The sequence below is a fragment of the Macaca nemestrina genome, chromosome 9, assembly GCF_043159975.1.
Source record: "Macaca nemestrina isolate mMacNem1 chromosome 9, mMacNem.hap1, whole genome shotgun sequence".
Classification (NCBI taxonomy): domain Eukaryota; kingdom Metazoa; phylum Chordata; class Mammalia; order Primates; family Cercopithecidae; genus Macaca; species Macaca nemestrina.
Genome location: NC_092133.1, coordinates 121,168,471 through 121,184,834, shown reverse-complemented (window position 1 = coordinate 121,184,834; position 16,364 = coordinate 121,168,471). Strand labels below are relative to the sequence as shown.

The 16,364-nt window shown below is 41.5% G+C and overlaps 1 long non-coding RNA gene across 1 annotated transcript in view; it reads left to right on the top strand.

The window, feature by feature from the left end:
* LOC105480037 (uncharacterized) overlaps positions 1–16,111 on the top strand; it is a 49,582-nt gene extending 33,471 nt beyond the window's left edge. The window contains exon 4 of the long non-coding RNA XR_011608207.1: positions 16,046–16,111. This is a non-coding gene — a long non-coding RNA (uncharacterized lncRNA). The remainder of the gene's footprint in view (positions 1–16,045) is intronic.
* The last annotated feature ends 253 nt before the right edge of the window (positions 16,112–16,364 follow it).

Genomic DNA, 16,364 nt, shown 5'->3' with positions numbered 1-16,364 from the left:
AAAAACAGTGTAAGAATCTGACTTCAGGAGACCTGGTCTGTCCATGCATTCAGATCTCTCTCAAACTAAAAGAATTTTTTTTTCTTTTAAAATTTCATTTTATTTTCCTCAACTTCCTACCAATTAAAAATCTCGCTCTCTCTGTTGGTGTTATTAAAAGTGCAAATGTCTTTGGGATGTTCAAGAATTATTAGTCATTTGTATCTTAGTGTAAGGCTCAATAAAGTTGCTTTTCTTAAAGCACCTAAAAGAAATAAAAGCTGCCAAGTTTGCTTGGGTTGTGGAAGAATTTTGAGATGTGAAGCAATTCAAAAGCCAAGGAATGCTGAGCTTTGCCAAGTAGTAGCCACGCTTTTGTGGGGGGCAGAGAGAACTGGAGAAAAGGATATATCACATGAGGCTCCCAAGTTGGCACAGAGGGGCAGCAAGAGAGTTAGGGCAGTGCAAGGCATAAACCGCTTACTTTGATAAATTGTCTATATTTCACCATGTTTCAAGGTTTTAGTTTCTAGTTTAGAAGGGGAAAAAATGATCCATTCAAACGTCCCGTTTGTTTTTCCCAGGAAGACAAACTTCTATTTATCCCTTTACTTCAGGCAGGGAGGACGAGGAATACCCTTCGTCTTAACTGGGTGCAGAAGTTTCCTATTTCCTGTGTCGTACCAATAGACAGTTTTCCATCTGTATTTGCATTACAGACTCTCAGAACATTAGGAAAACTGGAAGAGTCTCATCAGTCCACTCCTCTGGACTCAACCACGGGCCAGAGAGAAGTTCTTGAGTTTTCAGAGCAAACTGGCAGCAGAGCCAACCATAGAAACCCCTTGCTGAGTCTGTAACATTAACTAATAAACATTTTGTATAAAAATGTGGAAAACTAAGTAATAAGGAGGCAGGCAAGTAAAGGAATGTAACTTATCAGTTTCATTTTCCCCGGAGTGTGTTTTCATGCTATGTCTTGCAGAGCATTTCTAACCTAAGAGTGCGCCATGCTTGGGAAGCTGGTTAAAGTGCTTTACCTGCTTCGCCACCACCTTCATCCTTCATTCTTGTGCGGGCTGTGTTGTTGTCTCCCTCTGCTGCCTCACTTTTCTCCTGTGCCTTTCTCCATGCTTCTCACTTTTTTGGGGAAGGGAAGTGGTGGTGAGAGACCATCCTATTCCTCTTACAACTTCCTTCCCCTTTAGGAGGAGGCTGGCTGGGGCATCCAGGCCGTGGGGTCTCTCAGGCTCTGGCCCTTGGGCCTGCCCTGCCCCATCATGCACCAATTTACATGAAATAATAGGATGTAACTTTATATAATGGGTGAAAATGAAATTAACGACTGAATTAGCATTCACGCTCAGTTCTATTCCTCTAGAACTGTGAGGAGTAGACTACTGCTATTGGTTTTACGTGCCAGCATCATCCTTCTTAAATGATTCCCTTCTAATGTGGTTTCTTGAAGTTTAATGGATTTCTGATCCAAGGCCCCTAGTAGTAACCCTTGACATTGAGCAGTTCATTCAAACGTTAAGTCATCATAAGCCAGGTGTGGTGGTGCATACCTGTAGACTAAGGTTCTTGGGAGGCTGAGGTGGAGGATGGCTTGATCCCAGGAGCTTGAGGGCAGCCTGGGGAATGTAGAAAGACCTCATCTCTAAAAACATTATGAATTAAATAAAAATTTAAAAAGTTGTGTCATCACAGTGGTCAAGCTTCAGATAATTTATGTTTGCAGAGTATATAAAGGTATCTAAAAAGTCCTCATTTATATGCATAACTTGTTTTTAAAAATAAACAGTCAGTGTCTTGCTCTGTCACCCAGGCTGAAGTGCAGTGGTATGATCATAGCTCACTGTAACCTTGAATTCCTGGTCTCAAGAAATCCTCCTGCCTCAGCCTCCTGAGTAGTTGGAACTCCACCACATCTGGCTAATTTCAGTAATTTTTGTAAAGATGGGATCTCACTATGTTACTCAAGCTGGTCTCAAACTCCTGGCCTCAAGTGATCTCCCCACCTTGGTCTCCCAAAGTGCTGGGATTACAGGTGCCCACCCTACCTAAACATTTTCATGTTTAAATACATTTCGCACTTTGAATAATATTGAGTTTAGGCCGGGCGCGGTGGCTCAAGCCTGTAGTCCCAGCACTTTGGGAGGCCGAGACGGGCGGATCACGAGGTCAGAAGATCGAGACTATCCTGGCTAATACGGTGAAACCCCGTCTCTGCTAAAAAATACAAAAAACTAGCCAGGCGAGGTGGCGGGCACCTGTAGCCCCAGCTACTTGGGAGGCTGAGGCAGGAGAATGGCGTAAACCTGGGAGGTGGAGCTTGCAGTGAGCTGAGATCCGGCCACTGCACTCCAGCCTGGGCGAGAGAGCGAGAGAGCGAGACTCCGTCTCAAAAAAAAAAAAAAAAAAAAAAGAATAATATTGAGTTTAAATAATATTATTTTTGAATAAACTGAAGTGGTGGTTCTTCAGCCCTCTGAAAGGTTGTATAAATGTTTAGTCTCATAGCTGTCATCAGAAGCTCTAAGGGTCCCATAATTCAAACAAAGTTTGAACCATTAATTTGGATGATCAATGTGTCATTTAAACTCTCTCACCGAAGTTGTTGATATTTGTCTGTGTCCTATTTCGGATGCATTTCCTCATTGATTTTCTTTCATTTATGGCTTAAAAGACTTCCATTGACAGGACCTTCTCACATCACATTCCATGATACGCTGTTGATGGATTTGGGACCATAACTGAGTAAAAGGCTGGCCACAGACAGAACAGGATTTTCATATTAACACATGATGACTTCCGTTGCAGAATTGTGAGCTTTAGAATTAACAGACTAGAGTTCAGCTCTGTGGCAAAGGTTACTTGCAATCTATTTTGTAATTTCATTGAGTCTCAGTTTCCTGATCTGTATATTGGGAAAGGGCATCTACTTCATGGAGCTGTCATGAGGATGACACAAGATAAATATGTAAAGGACCTACCCACTGCAGTTCATGGCACCTCAGAGACATCCAAGAACTTCTCCTGCCTTCTCTCTCTCTCTCTTTTTTTTTTCTTTTTTTGACAGAGTCTTGCTGTTGCCCAGGCTGGAGTACAGTGGCATGATTTTGGCTCATTGCAACCTCCGCCTCCTGGGTTCAAGCAATTCTCCTGCCTCAGCCTCTTGAGTAGCCGGGATTACAGGTGTGCAGCACCACACCCAGCTAATTTTTATATTTTTAGTAGAGACGGGGTTTCGCCATGTTGGCCAGGCTGGTCTCAAACTTTTGACCTCAGGTGATCCTCCCACCTCAGCCTCCCAAAGTGCTGGGATTACAGGCGTGAGCCACCTTGCCCAACCTCCTCCCTTCTCTTGCACAATACAGAATGTTGGACTTGGTGGTGAAGTTACACTAGACGCAAAGACTCCACCCCATTGGTATTTGTGATATTTACCTATGGGTTGATCTTCTACTTTTAGGTCCAGAATGAAAATCCTTCAACTCTTACACTAACAAAACTTTCATTCTGCAACATTACCTTTTTTTTTCTTCATTCCATCTCCTCTTTTGTACTCATTACCTTCCTCACCTTCAGCAAATCCTGCCACTTTTTCCATTAACCACAGGAAGAGTCAATTCACAGTCATCTCACTGCTTCCAAGGACCTAAGAGAAAAAAGGGTATCAAAGGGACAAATAAATATAATATGTTTAAAGCATGACAATAAATTACACAACTTCATCTCAAATCTTGCTCTGGGGGAAGGCTGACATGAATCGTTTGAAGAAACATGAAACAGATCCTAAAGACAGGTGATTTTTCATAGTGAAATGCAATTTTTTTTTTCAAGCTTCAAAGCAAGGGTTCCTTTTGTCATCTGCTTGATAGGTTATTTTTGACAGAATTTAACTTATTAAATTGTTCTCCTGCCCTTTCAAACGGTCTGGGCATAGGAACATGCTAGGGAAAATGATGAATGTTTGTTCTTAATTGAAATTTTGAAACAACCATGTGGCAAAGCATAGTGAATGCATTTGCTCTTCTGCAAAAGTTTCAAAAATGAGTGCCTTGTGTAGCACCACATTGATACTCAATAAGCAAGACTAGGGTGATCTGAGGAATGAACTAGAATAATCTGCCTTCTGGACTAGTATTTTTATAAAAGTGTTCTTTGCAGCTGTGATTCATCAAACTCTTCAAAGATTCTTTCCATAATTTAGAAATAATTCATTCTTATTCATTAAGAACTGTACCACATTATACCAATAAAAAGAGTGAATATGCCCATGAAAATTACTACATAATTATTTATACTAATAGAGAAATCTATTTTTTTTGTTGGCTAACAAAAAGTTGCTGACTTTTCAGCATCAAAATTTCAAAAGATTTCTGTAAAATTGTATGAAGTTGAGAAATGTAAGCAATTGAATCGTGATGTAAATCGAAGGACTTTGCTAATGCTATATAAGCTGTATTCTAGTTGCATAAACATGGTAATTAGTGAAATATACTTCTTATCGAAAACTTAAAATAGAACATTGAAAGGATGCAGAATTTTCTAAAAGTTTAATTGCCATGCAACACTTTTATAACCACTGTGTCTGATGACTATCATTTCCTCTTCCAACTACATCTCACTTCACACAAATTCTGTGTCTGAAAAGTTGCCTTTGTGTTTTATGGTTATAAACTGAATCATCTAGGTGCACTAGAGAAATTTGTTCTTTTAAAGAGTCTATGGGCCAAGTCGGGCAGATCACGAGGTCAGGAGATCGAGACCATCCTGGCTAACCATCGAAACCCTGTCTCTACTAAAAGTACAAAAAATTAGCCGGGCGTGGTGTTGGGCACCTGTAATCCCAGCCACTCAGGAGGCTGAGGCAGGAGAATGGCGTGAACCCGGGAGGCGGAGCTTGCAGTGAGCCGAGATCTCGCCACTGCACTTCAGCCTGGGCGACAGAGCGAGACTCCATCTCAAAAAAAAAAAGTCTATGGTAACTCATTTGGAAAAATGTGAATAGCTACTGCCTAAATATCATTTTGTAACTCTGAATTTGTTTACAACATGTGAGAAAAGAAGCAAAGTTGGGGAGAAAGGTAGCAACAATGATTGAACACCTTTTGGGGCAGGCATCTCGTATGATCTCCCAACAATATGCAAATTAGATATCCTCACCCCATTTACAGAAGAGAAAACTGCTCAAGTCCACAGAGTTAATAATGGAAAAAAATGTTGATGACAAGACTCGAATATTACATATGATTATATATATCTTTATTAAGAAGAATTTCATGTACTATAATTTCAAATGTGGTAGAGTTGGCCCTCTGTATCCAACCAACCACTGGTTGAAGATACTTGAGAAAACTAAAAGGATGGTTGCATCTGAACTGAGCACATACAGACTTTTTTCTTGTCACTGTTCCCTCAACAATACAGTATAATAACTATTTACATAGCACTTACATTGTTCTAGGTATTATAAGTAATCTACACATGATTAAAACTATATGGGAAGATATGTTCAGGTTATATACAAATACTATCCCATTTTATGTTAGGGACTTGAGAATCTGTGAATTTTGGCATGGGGGAGTGGGCCGTGGGGAGGGGGTGGCGGCAAGGGTTGATCCTGGAACCAATCCCCTGAGAATACTGAGGGATGACTGTAATTCATTCTTCCCATCACTCAGATTAAAAAATTATTAAGACTGACACATTTGCTTCATCTCTCTTTTCTTTTACTTTTTTCAGTTTGCTGAAGATTTTTTAAGCAAGTGCCAGATGTATAATTTTACTTTGACTTAATTTCCATCTCTAAAAAATGTGGGCTTTAAAAAGTAACAACAATACCATCATCATACCTAATCAATTCACAATAATTCCTTGGCATCATGTAAGAGTCAGTCCATAATTAATTTCCCTAATTGCTTTCAAAATACCTTTTCTTCATGCTGTTTTTTCACATCATATTATAAGCATGTATTTTAATAAGATGACTGACTGTGTTCCTGTGATTCCAGAAAACAGCAATGATACAGAGATGAGATCTCCAGTCTCAACAACTAATGGCTGTTTGCAAACATTAAACCATTATGCAAAGTATGATGTAACGTGCTTAGATGTGTGAATTTCATAGTCCATCAATTAAAAGAAAAAACTGGCAAGATCCATACTTTTTTTTTTTTTTTTTTTTTTTTTTAGTTTTGTTTTGTTCTTTAAAAAGAGGGACTATAGGACCGGGTACAGTGGCTCACGCCTGTAATCCCAGCACCTTGGGAGGCTGAGGGGGGCGGATCACCTGAGGTCGGGAGTTCAAGACCAGCCTGGCCAACATGGAGAAACCCTGCCTCTACTAAAAATACAAAATTAGCCAGGCATGGTGGCACATGCCTCTAATCCCAGCTACTCAGGAGGCTGAGGCAGGAGGATCATTTGAACCCAGGAGGCGGAGGTTGCAGTGAGCCGGGATCGTGCCATTGCACTCCAGCCTGGACAACAAGAGCAAAACTCTGTCTCAAAAAAAAAAGAGGGAAAATATATAATCTGCCAACACTTTTATTTCATTTTTCAGAAAGGCATTTTAATCCCCGAAAGTAGGAAAACTTCATTTCACAATGACAGGTCTTCCAGGAAAGGACATTTAGTATATCTGGAAATGTTTCTTAGAATATGGATTTGGCAATTAAAAAATATTTCAAAATTATTAATGTTGGGGCTGGGCACAGTGGCTCATACCTGCAGTCCCAGGACTTTGGGAGGCCAAGGCAGACTAATCACTTGAGCCCAGGAGTTCATGACCAGCCTGGGCAACATGGCGAGATCTTCTCTCTCCAAAAAATACAAAAGACTAGGTGGGCGTGGTGGCATGTGCCTGTAGTCCCAGCTACTCGAGAGGCTGAGGTGGGAGGATCACTTGAGCCTGGGAGGTAGAGGCCGCAGTGAGCGGTGATGGTACCACTGCACTCCAGCTGGGGTAACAGAGTGAGACCCTGTCTGAAACAAAAAAAAATTATTAACATCAAATGTTGCAAGTATATGGTGAAAAACATTATTCAGTATACTTAGCATCCAAAGTAGCTGCATAATGCAGTGATTGCACTAACAGGATCTGGAGTCAGACAGACCTGACCACTTACTTGACCTTTTAATACCTGAGTCTTCTCTTCTGTCAAATAGGATAATAATAGTTCTTACTCCTAAGAGTCCTACCAATAGGAATGTAAAATATCTAACACATTATTTGGCACACATAGTATGTACTTAACAAGTTCTAGCTGATTACTAACTTCTGAATATTCAGACAGCATGCCCAAATAACATAAAGAAACCCAGCCCCTCTTCTGGACTTGGTTTTCATAGGAACTTGGAAGGTTGGTAGGGAAACACCATTTTTATCTTCTCAAGTCAGATGATTGTTTTCTGTCAGCCTACTCATGTGTAGAGCAGTTAGAATTAATGATAGCTCTAGGGGGATGTATTTGAAAAGAAGAGCGTGAAAGTGTTGACAAGGTTCTTTCTTTCTTGTTTGTTACATACTTTGGTGACTAAGTAGCAAAGCCTTTCTAAGTAAGTCTTCCAAGTTGACATGCTAGTCATATTTTCTAAGCTTTTCCATAATTCTCTCCTAATTTTTCTAAGGACTGTAGAGTTGATTTAAAAAACAAATTCAATGTTGTAGATTGAAAAACCGGCCAGGGTAGGTGGCTCAAGCCTGTAATCTCAGCACTGTGAGAGGCCAAGGCGGGTGGATCACGAGGTCAGGAGATCGAGACCACCCTGGCTAACACAGTGCAACCCCGTCTCTACTAAAAATACAAATAAATTAGCCAGGTGTAATGGCAGGGACCTGTAGTCCCAGCTACTTGGGAGGCTGAGGCAGGAGAATGGCGTGAACCCGGGAGGCGGAGCTTGCAGCGAACCGAGATTGCGCCACTGCACTCCAGCCTGGGCAACACAGCGAGACTCCATCTCCAAAAAAAAAAAAAAAAAAAGAGAGAGAAAAGAAAAACCAAGGCACAAAATAATTCTACAACTTGTTTAACCATAATAATAGCTAACATGCATTGAGACTTAACCTTCTGACTGCTTTATGTTAATCTTTTCTCATATGACCCTCAGAGCAATACTGGGAGGTTGGTGTGATTTCACTCTCACTCTAAAGACAACGAAACTGAGGCGCAGGGAGGTTAAGAAACTTGCCCAGGATCATAAAGCTGGTAGGTGTGAGTGTCAGGATCCATGCTGGGCCATCTGGCTTTAGAGTGTGTGTTCTTAATCCCTCTAAATGTGACTTCTCATGGGATGTTTAGCATGAATGACTCAGATAAGGGTTGGGCTCTAGTGTCTCATTTATCGAGGTATCTTTTCCTTGGTTGTGGTAGTATTTCTTCATTGGTATCTCTCTCTCTCTCACCCCCATTTTTTATTGTTTGAGACAGGGTCTCACTCTATTGCCTAAGCTTGAGTGCAGTGATGTGAACACGGCTCAATGCAGCCTCGACTTCCTGGGCTCAATTGACCCTTCCATCTCAGCGTCCCAAGTAGTGGGGGCTACAGCTGTGCCCCAACCATACCCAGCTATTTTTTGTAATTTTTTTACAGATGGGGTTTCTCCATGTTGCCCAGGCTGATCTCAAACTCCTGAGCTCAAGCAATCTGCCTGCCTTGGCCTCCCAAAGTCCCGGGATTAGAGATGCGAGCCACCAAGCATGACCTCACCCCAAATCTGTAAAAGAAAACTAAAGGACAAGATCTTTGTGTGACTCATCTCCCTATCATTCCCTCCTTCCCCATATGTCAGCACCAACTGCAACATCAGCAGAAGATACATTAAGTGGAACGCTCTTGTGTTCAAAGAGCAGCTCACCACCACAGCTGGAGTTAGGGGATGAAGAGGGGGAGGTGGGCAAGCCCCCTCCAACTCCTGTGAGCTGCCACATCTGGTCCCCTCTCTCTTTCACCCCCTGAGCCAGGAATGCAAACCAGAGGCAGTCTCCATCCCTCCATCAGCCCCAGGACCCCACTGTACCGCTTTGTTGTTTCACAAAGATCTGTTTGTTTGATCTTTCCATTTCCTCATTGTTTCTCTCTAAATAGAGAGACAGAGATGAGAACAGAGGAGGAATTGCAATCACACCCTTCGGAGGGGGAGAGACCAAAATGCCATCCAATGCTTGTCAAACGCACATTTCCTCAGAACGCCTCCTAACTGAAATTCACACTTTTTCTCTTCTTGTGCCCTTTAATCTGATTGATTGTGTGGGTATCTGAGGGAGCAGGGCTGTCCATTCAGAATTCATTTTGGCCACATAACACTGTGATTGTTGCCTAACTCTGCACATAAAACCCAGGTTTTAATTGAGGACAAAATTAAAAAAAAATTCTTACACATAGTTATCTTGTGGTCATTAGGGGAATAGAGAGACGCTTTTGGGAAAAAGAAGCAGCTGGAAAGATATTATAGGAGCCATCCACTTGAGCATAAAAGTATTTTTGAGACTAGAATTCCAGTCAAAAGTCTGACTGAGTGCAGTGGCTCATGCTTGTAATTCCAATGCTTTGGGAGGCCAAGGTGGGAGGATTGCTTGAGCTCAGGAGCTTGAGACAAGTCTGAGCAACATAGCAGTACCCTATCTCTACAAAAAATTAAAAAATTATCTGGGGCCAGACGTGGTGGCTCACACCTGTAATCAAGCACTTTGGGAGGCCGAGGTGGGCGGATCACGAGGTCAAGAGATCGAGACCATCCTGGCCAACATGGTGAAACTCCATCTCTACTAAAAATACAAAAATTAGCTGGATGTAGGTGGTGTCCACCTGTAGTCCCAGCTACTTGGGAGGCTGAGGCAGGAGAATTGCTTGAACTCGGGAGGCAAAGGTTGCAGTGAGTCAAGATTGTGCCACTGCACTCCAGCCTGGTGACAGAGTGAGACTCCATCTCAAAAAAAATAAATAAATAAATAAAAAGAAAGAAAAGAAAAGAAAAAGTTAGCTGGGTGTGGTGGTGCACACCTGTAGTGCCAACTACTCAAGAGGCTGAGGAAGGGAGGATCACTTGAGCCCAGGAAATGGAGGCTGCAGTGAGCCATGATTGTACCACTGTACTCCAGCCTGAGCAACAGAGCAAGACCCTGTGTCTTTAAAAAAAAAAAAAAAAAAAAAAAAAAAGTTCTTGTTCTTTAAAAGTCTTCCTTAGATTGTTTTACTGGATTTAAATAATGTCATCTCTTTCAGATTAGATTTTGATGGTGATATCTTTGCTTACCTCAGAATTTCTAATGGTTTTATCAGCTATGCACATAACCCAAGTTTGTACAGTTTTCAATAGTTTCACAATGTGGTCCATGCTCTGGGGTTTGTATCCTGGGGAGGCCTGGTGGGCTCCCCTGATGAAGCATAACTGGATGAAGGGGAGGAGGGTCCCAAGGCACAGGGAGGTTAACGGGTACAAAAATACAGTTAGACAGAAGGAGTAAGTTCCAGCATTCTGTAAGACAGTAGGGTGACTCTAGTTAACTAGTATTTATTGCAAATTTCAAAATAGCTAGAAGAGATTGGAAACGTTCCCAAACACAAAGAAATGATAAATGTTTGAGGTGATTTGGCTTCCCATGGCACCAAGAGGAAGAAGATAATGAGGATGGAGCCCAGAGGGCAGATGGCACATGCACTTAGGAAGTAGAATTGAGAAAATGCAGTGATCAATTTGAGGTGATCAATAACCCTGATTTGATCATTACACACTGTATGCTTGTATCAAAATACCACATCTCCCATAAATACATACTATTATGTCTCAATAAAAATATATTTTAGAAAAAGAATGAGTGTTGGCCACGGGCAGTGGCTCACACCTATAATCCCAGCACTTTGGGAGGCTGAGGCAGGTGGATCGCTTGAGGTCAGGAGTTCAAGACCAGCCTGGCCAACATAGTGAGACCCTGTCTCTATTAAAAATACAAAAATTAGCCAGGCAAGGTGGCGCACACCTGTAATCCCAGCTACTCGGGAGGCTGAGGCAGGAGAATCACTTGAACCTGGGAGGCAGAGGTTGCAGTGAGCCCAGAGCTCCCCACTGCACTCTAGCTTGGGCAACAGAGTGAGACTCCATTAAAAAAAAAAGAAAAAGAAAAAGAATGAGCGTTGAAGGAGACTAACAATTCCATAAATGATTGGGCGGGGTGACTAGGAAGTGAAGGGTTCCTGTGGGATGGCACTGGGGGTGGGGTGTGCTGCAGTTGTGCAGTGGGGCAGGTTGGGGTGGTGCTGGGACACTGGGAAGAAGCTGACTGGGGAAAGGCCTTTTGTGCATAGCAAGCTGCCTTCACTTCATTCTGAATGCCATGGGGAACCAGAGAAGGGGTCCATACCCTATGCAGTGTGATAGCTATGATCATAGTTTTGTTTTAGTGTGATACCCTCGATCTGGGAAGAGGGTTTCCCATTTTGGAAGCAAACTTGAAGAAGGCTAGAAAAGACCCTATTGCAGCTATTCCCAGAAGAGGCCATTAGGTCCTAAGGTGAGGGGATGGTGTGGGTGGAGCCCAGAGGGCAAGATGAACTTAGGAGGTAGAATTGAGAGGACATGGTGATAAACTGGATGTGATAGGCAGGGAAAGGAAAGGACCTAGGGTCCTTTGTTTAATTAAGTTTTGGCATTTATGACTCGCTCTGTTATTCCCAGTAATGACCCACAGAGTATATCAAAATAACAACACAGATAAATAAGCCTGAGAAAGGGTTCAATGATCCAGGAGGGAGGAGCCCGATTTAAGGATCAAGAATCAAGCAAAACAACTAGGGTGCCAGGAACAGAAACTCAGGCTTCCAAGACAGGAAAAATCTGACAATCCTGCCAAACACTATCTAATTCACCCAGGACTGTTGAAGATGGCTACACACTTATCAGTGGTTAAGACTTCAGGATGCTTCAAAACTTCATCTCCGGCAAAAGCTTCTGAAGTATGACATGAAATTGGTGGTAGTCCCATGGAGAAGGAAGCCAGCATTATACAGTCCCCGTAAATGACAAGCTGCGTACATGTAACACACATACACATACACAAGCGCACACACACATACTGTGAGAGTGTGTTCATTTGAAGTTCACTGCTAGGAAATAAAATGTGTCCATCACTTTATACTAGGCATTGATGTTCTCACATCCAGGGGTCACTGATGCATGGCATCTTTTGTCTCTTTGGCATGTACAGTATATGTCAGCTCTAACAAGTTCTCTATCTATTCCACATGGAAAGGGAAGTCCAATACTTTTTACAGAAGAGAAAGAATTCAGGGTAATTTTTGTTCTGAGGTCCTGTTTTCCTTTTGGTTTAGTTTAGTGGAGAGACTAATGTATTATAAATGTCCACTTAGACGTGCTGCTCTCACTTCAAAGCATAAGATTCTCCAAATGTATTTATCAAATGAAGACATGAGGCTGGGCGCAGTGGCTCACACCTGTAATCCCACCGCTTTGGAAGGCCAACGTGGGCAGATCACGTGAGGTCAGGTGTTCGAGACCAGCCTGGTCAACGTGGTGAAACCCCATCTCTACTAAAAATACAAAAATTAGCCAGGTGTGGTGGTGTGTGCCTATAATCCCAGCTACTTGGGAGGCTGAGGCAGGAGAATCGCTTGAGCCTGGGAGGCAGAGGTTGCAGTGAGCAGAGATGGAGCCACTGCACTCCAGCCTGGGCAACAGATTAAGATTGTTTCAAAAAAAAAAAAAAAAAAAAAACAAAACACGTGATAAATTTCCATATTTCCATTGCTAGTAATAGATTACTGTATAAATATAATATTAAAAAATAAACTGATGCCAGTTGCATGGTGTATCTTAAATGCAAATGTCTTCCAGACCAAAATTACTAGTGTCTCTAGAGCAATGATATAAATAACATGTGCTTACTTTTCAACTTATAAAAGAAATGACGAGACTAATGAGTTTTTGGTAGTTTCATAAATACCGTGTCTGAAAATAGTTCATCAATTTTTGGGACTCATCCATGAAATGCTTACATGTTGTTTCAGTAAGGTACACATTTTGTCACACTTTAGTGGTTTGGAAAGAGTACCATCAGTGATGAGATTAAGGAGAATTGTACAATCTGCATGGGAATTTAGGTATGAGAGAATTCTCCTAACATGTAAAATATCTGCAATTCTGACATCTTAGAACATTTGCATGAAGGTAACTGAGGGCCAAAAAAGAAAAAGGCAATATATCGTGTCAAATGAGACCTCCCCTGAAATTCCCATTTCGGTTACACACTGTTTGCTACATCTAAAGATGAAATTGTTCTCTCACTTCCTTTTCTTTTGTTCCAAATCTGACCTCTGAAGACAGGCTAAATGTGCACCCAAAGAGGAAGAACATATTTGCAGCCTAGACCATTGCAGTTGCCATGTTAGGTGGTACAGAAGTTTTTTGTCTTGGCCAACAGTGCTGTAGGCAAGTCCCACGTTCTGTGTGGGAGGCCAAGAAAGAGGTAATAACGTATTTTAATACTTTGACCCTTCTTTGAAGTCAATATGAGTGTGGAGTGAGGTGTTTTGTAGCTATTAAATATATCTATCGAGTAAGACATTTTAGGTCCTGTAAAAATTTATTATTTTTTAAAAGCTTATAATTCTCAATTCTGATTCTAGGTAGTCACTATCTTGCTAAAATAAATAGAATTAATGTTTAACATTTTTTAGGTTGTATTCATAATATGCTGGATTTTAAAGTAGCCCAGACAGTCACAAGGACCTCTGAATTTTCAGTCTAACTTAATATTTCCTGAAAGGTCTGCTAAAAACTGCAGAAGGGGCATGCCAATTTTAAGTGTGTGTGAAGTTGGGAGGAGACAGGGAGACCTTTGCCTCTTTCTGTTCCGGAGTAGAATACATAAAAAGTCAAATTTATTCTGGGCTGCCCTTTGCTAGAAACTGACAGCCCAGGCAGCTAACGCCTGGCCTCAGTGGAAGTTGCTTTAAAATCAAAGAACCTGTCCCTCTAGGGGGTAGGAAGGAAGGGGATCAGAGACAAACTGAGGGGCTCCTTTGCATATGTTTCTGGGGATCAATCGCTTGTTGATATAGCTGGCTTTACAAGTAGATCACAACTTAAAGTGTTTGTAAAAAGTTACTTCCTTTTTAATCTTCCAAAGATGTTTTTCATGCTGTTTTTCAGCAGAGGCCAACGGTGGAAATACCAATAAAATCTGCTGTTTGAAGAGCCAGTGCTCCCTGGGTCCTGCATCCTAGGCTCTGCTGTGCGAAAGCATCCTTTTCCTGTGTTCCATAGAAGTGGTGGTTCATTCCATTTATTCAGCATAAAGGATATGCTAATTGTATTGTTAAATATTACTTTTATTTGCATACAGAGGGGAGAAAAGTTAAAGTGTTGTTAAATATTTGTAGGCTCCTGTTCTGTCTCCATAACTGAGTTGTAACTTTAGAGCCAGGTGGTCAAGAGTGTTGGCTCCAGTCCCATTGCCTGGGTTTAATATTGAGCTTTTTCTTCTACTAACTGTAACCACATTATCCAACTTTTCTAAACCTCAACTTAGCCATTCGTAAAATGAGAATCATCATAGTACTTCCTTGTAGAGTTATTGTGAAGATAAAGAAGATAGCATGTAAAGTGCTTAGTAGATGTGCCAGGCACATTGGAAGCAGACAGTAAATGTCAGCTATTATTAATTAATGTGTCATTGGGATAAGGAAGGTGTTTCTATTCTATCAGAGGTAAAATACTGTAAAATCAGATTATATCAGGTACCTGGCCATCTTCCTTTTGGTGACCCAAGTTGATGGGGAATTTGGAAGGTAGTGGTGGTTTGAAGCGGTTTCCTCTCTCTCATCTATTAAGGGAAAAGAGAAAAAAGAAGAGTGGTCTGGCTCTGAGAAAACCAGGTCAAGCTTTGTTTCCCATTTAGACATTCTGTGTATAAATGCATACCGTGATTCCCAGAATTCCTTCATGACAGTTCCCTGAGTTAATGGTCAAGGAGGATTTTCTCAGGCTAGGCATACCCAGATCTGCCTCAGAAGAGATCGCCAAATAGTTCCTATTTTTGGCCTTTGGCTTAGAAAAAGGGGACAAACTGCTTTTCTCAAAAAGCTTTCTGGGACATTAAACAACTTTTTTTTTTTTTAAAGAAGAGGAGATTGTTTAAAAAGGAAACAGCCTAGAAGGCTGTCCAATTTCACTCTATTAGGATAAAATTTTTTTCTCTCATGCCCTCATTCTTAGATATTATTCTTCTCATGTTTCTAGTTTGTCTCTCAGCATATGTAAGAAATATAAAGAGCCAATAGGAGGGCACTGGATATTTCCCTTGGCTTCTTGGCCATTATCTGGGGGACTGATGTGGCTGCTGTGGCTGGGGTTTCACTCAGCAATGCCTTGGGCTGTGTGTATGTGTATAAGATGAAGTCAAGTCTGGGCTGGTCCACCTTGGACTGGGAGCAGAATCTGGGCCATTGGTTGACAGAGAAACAAGCATGCAAAGAGTTTGAACTTTTGGACCCTCTTCTCATGGTCAGGCTTGCTGTTTCACCTCAGCTTTTAATACCTTCTCATTATATTCTTAACTGTCAAGACAATTCATTAACTTAAGGTTTGCCAAGAAGGCAGCACTGCTTCTGAGAACACGGTCCTGGAGAATGAATAGTCCCTTCTCAGCTCCTTCTCGGTCACAGCTAGCTACACTTTTGCTGTATGGCATCTCTTGGTCTCACCTCTTCTTCCCTATCCTCAACTTTCTCCTCTTGTGTTCTGAGAATTTTAAAATTTTCTACCAGGGTACCTATCTTCATTTCTCTTTCCTCTTCAGTTGCAGAAAGCCCCTCCAAATTTTCTCTACTCTGAGGCCTCCTGATTTAGGACACATATAGAAAGTACTTTTACTTTTAGAGTCTCACCAAGAAAGGAAGTAGCAGTTTTGTTCATAACTAACAATCTCTTTTCCCTAAGAAGCAACAGTAACAATAACAATTGTGTCTTAGTCCATTTTGCATTGCTGTAATAGAATACCACAGACTGTGTAATTTATTTTTTTTAATGTATTTCTTACAGTTCTGGAGGCTGGGAAGTCTAAGATCAAGCAGCTGCATCTGGTGAGGGCCTTCCTGCTGCATCATAATGTGGCAGAGGGCATCATATGGTGAGTCAGAGCAAGCATGTTAGCTCAGGTCTCTCTTCGTCTCCTCATAAAGACATCAATCCCATCATGAGGGACTCATGGTGACCTTATCTAATCCTAATTATCTCCCAAAGGCCTTACCTCCAAATACCACCAACATATGAATTTGAGGACTAAGTTTCCAGCACATGAAATTTGGGGAAAATATTCAAACCATAGGAAACAGTAACACACACAAAATTATGGAGAATC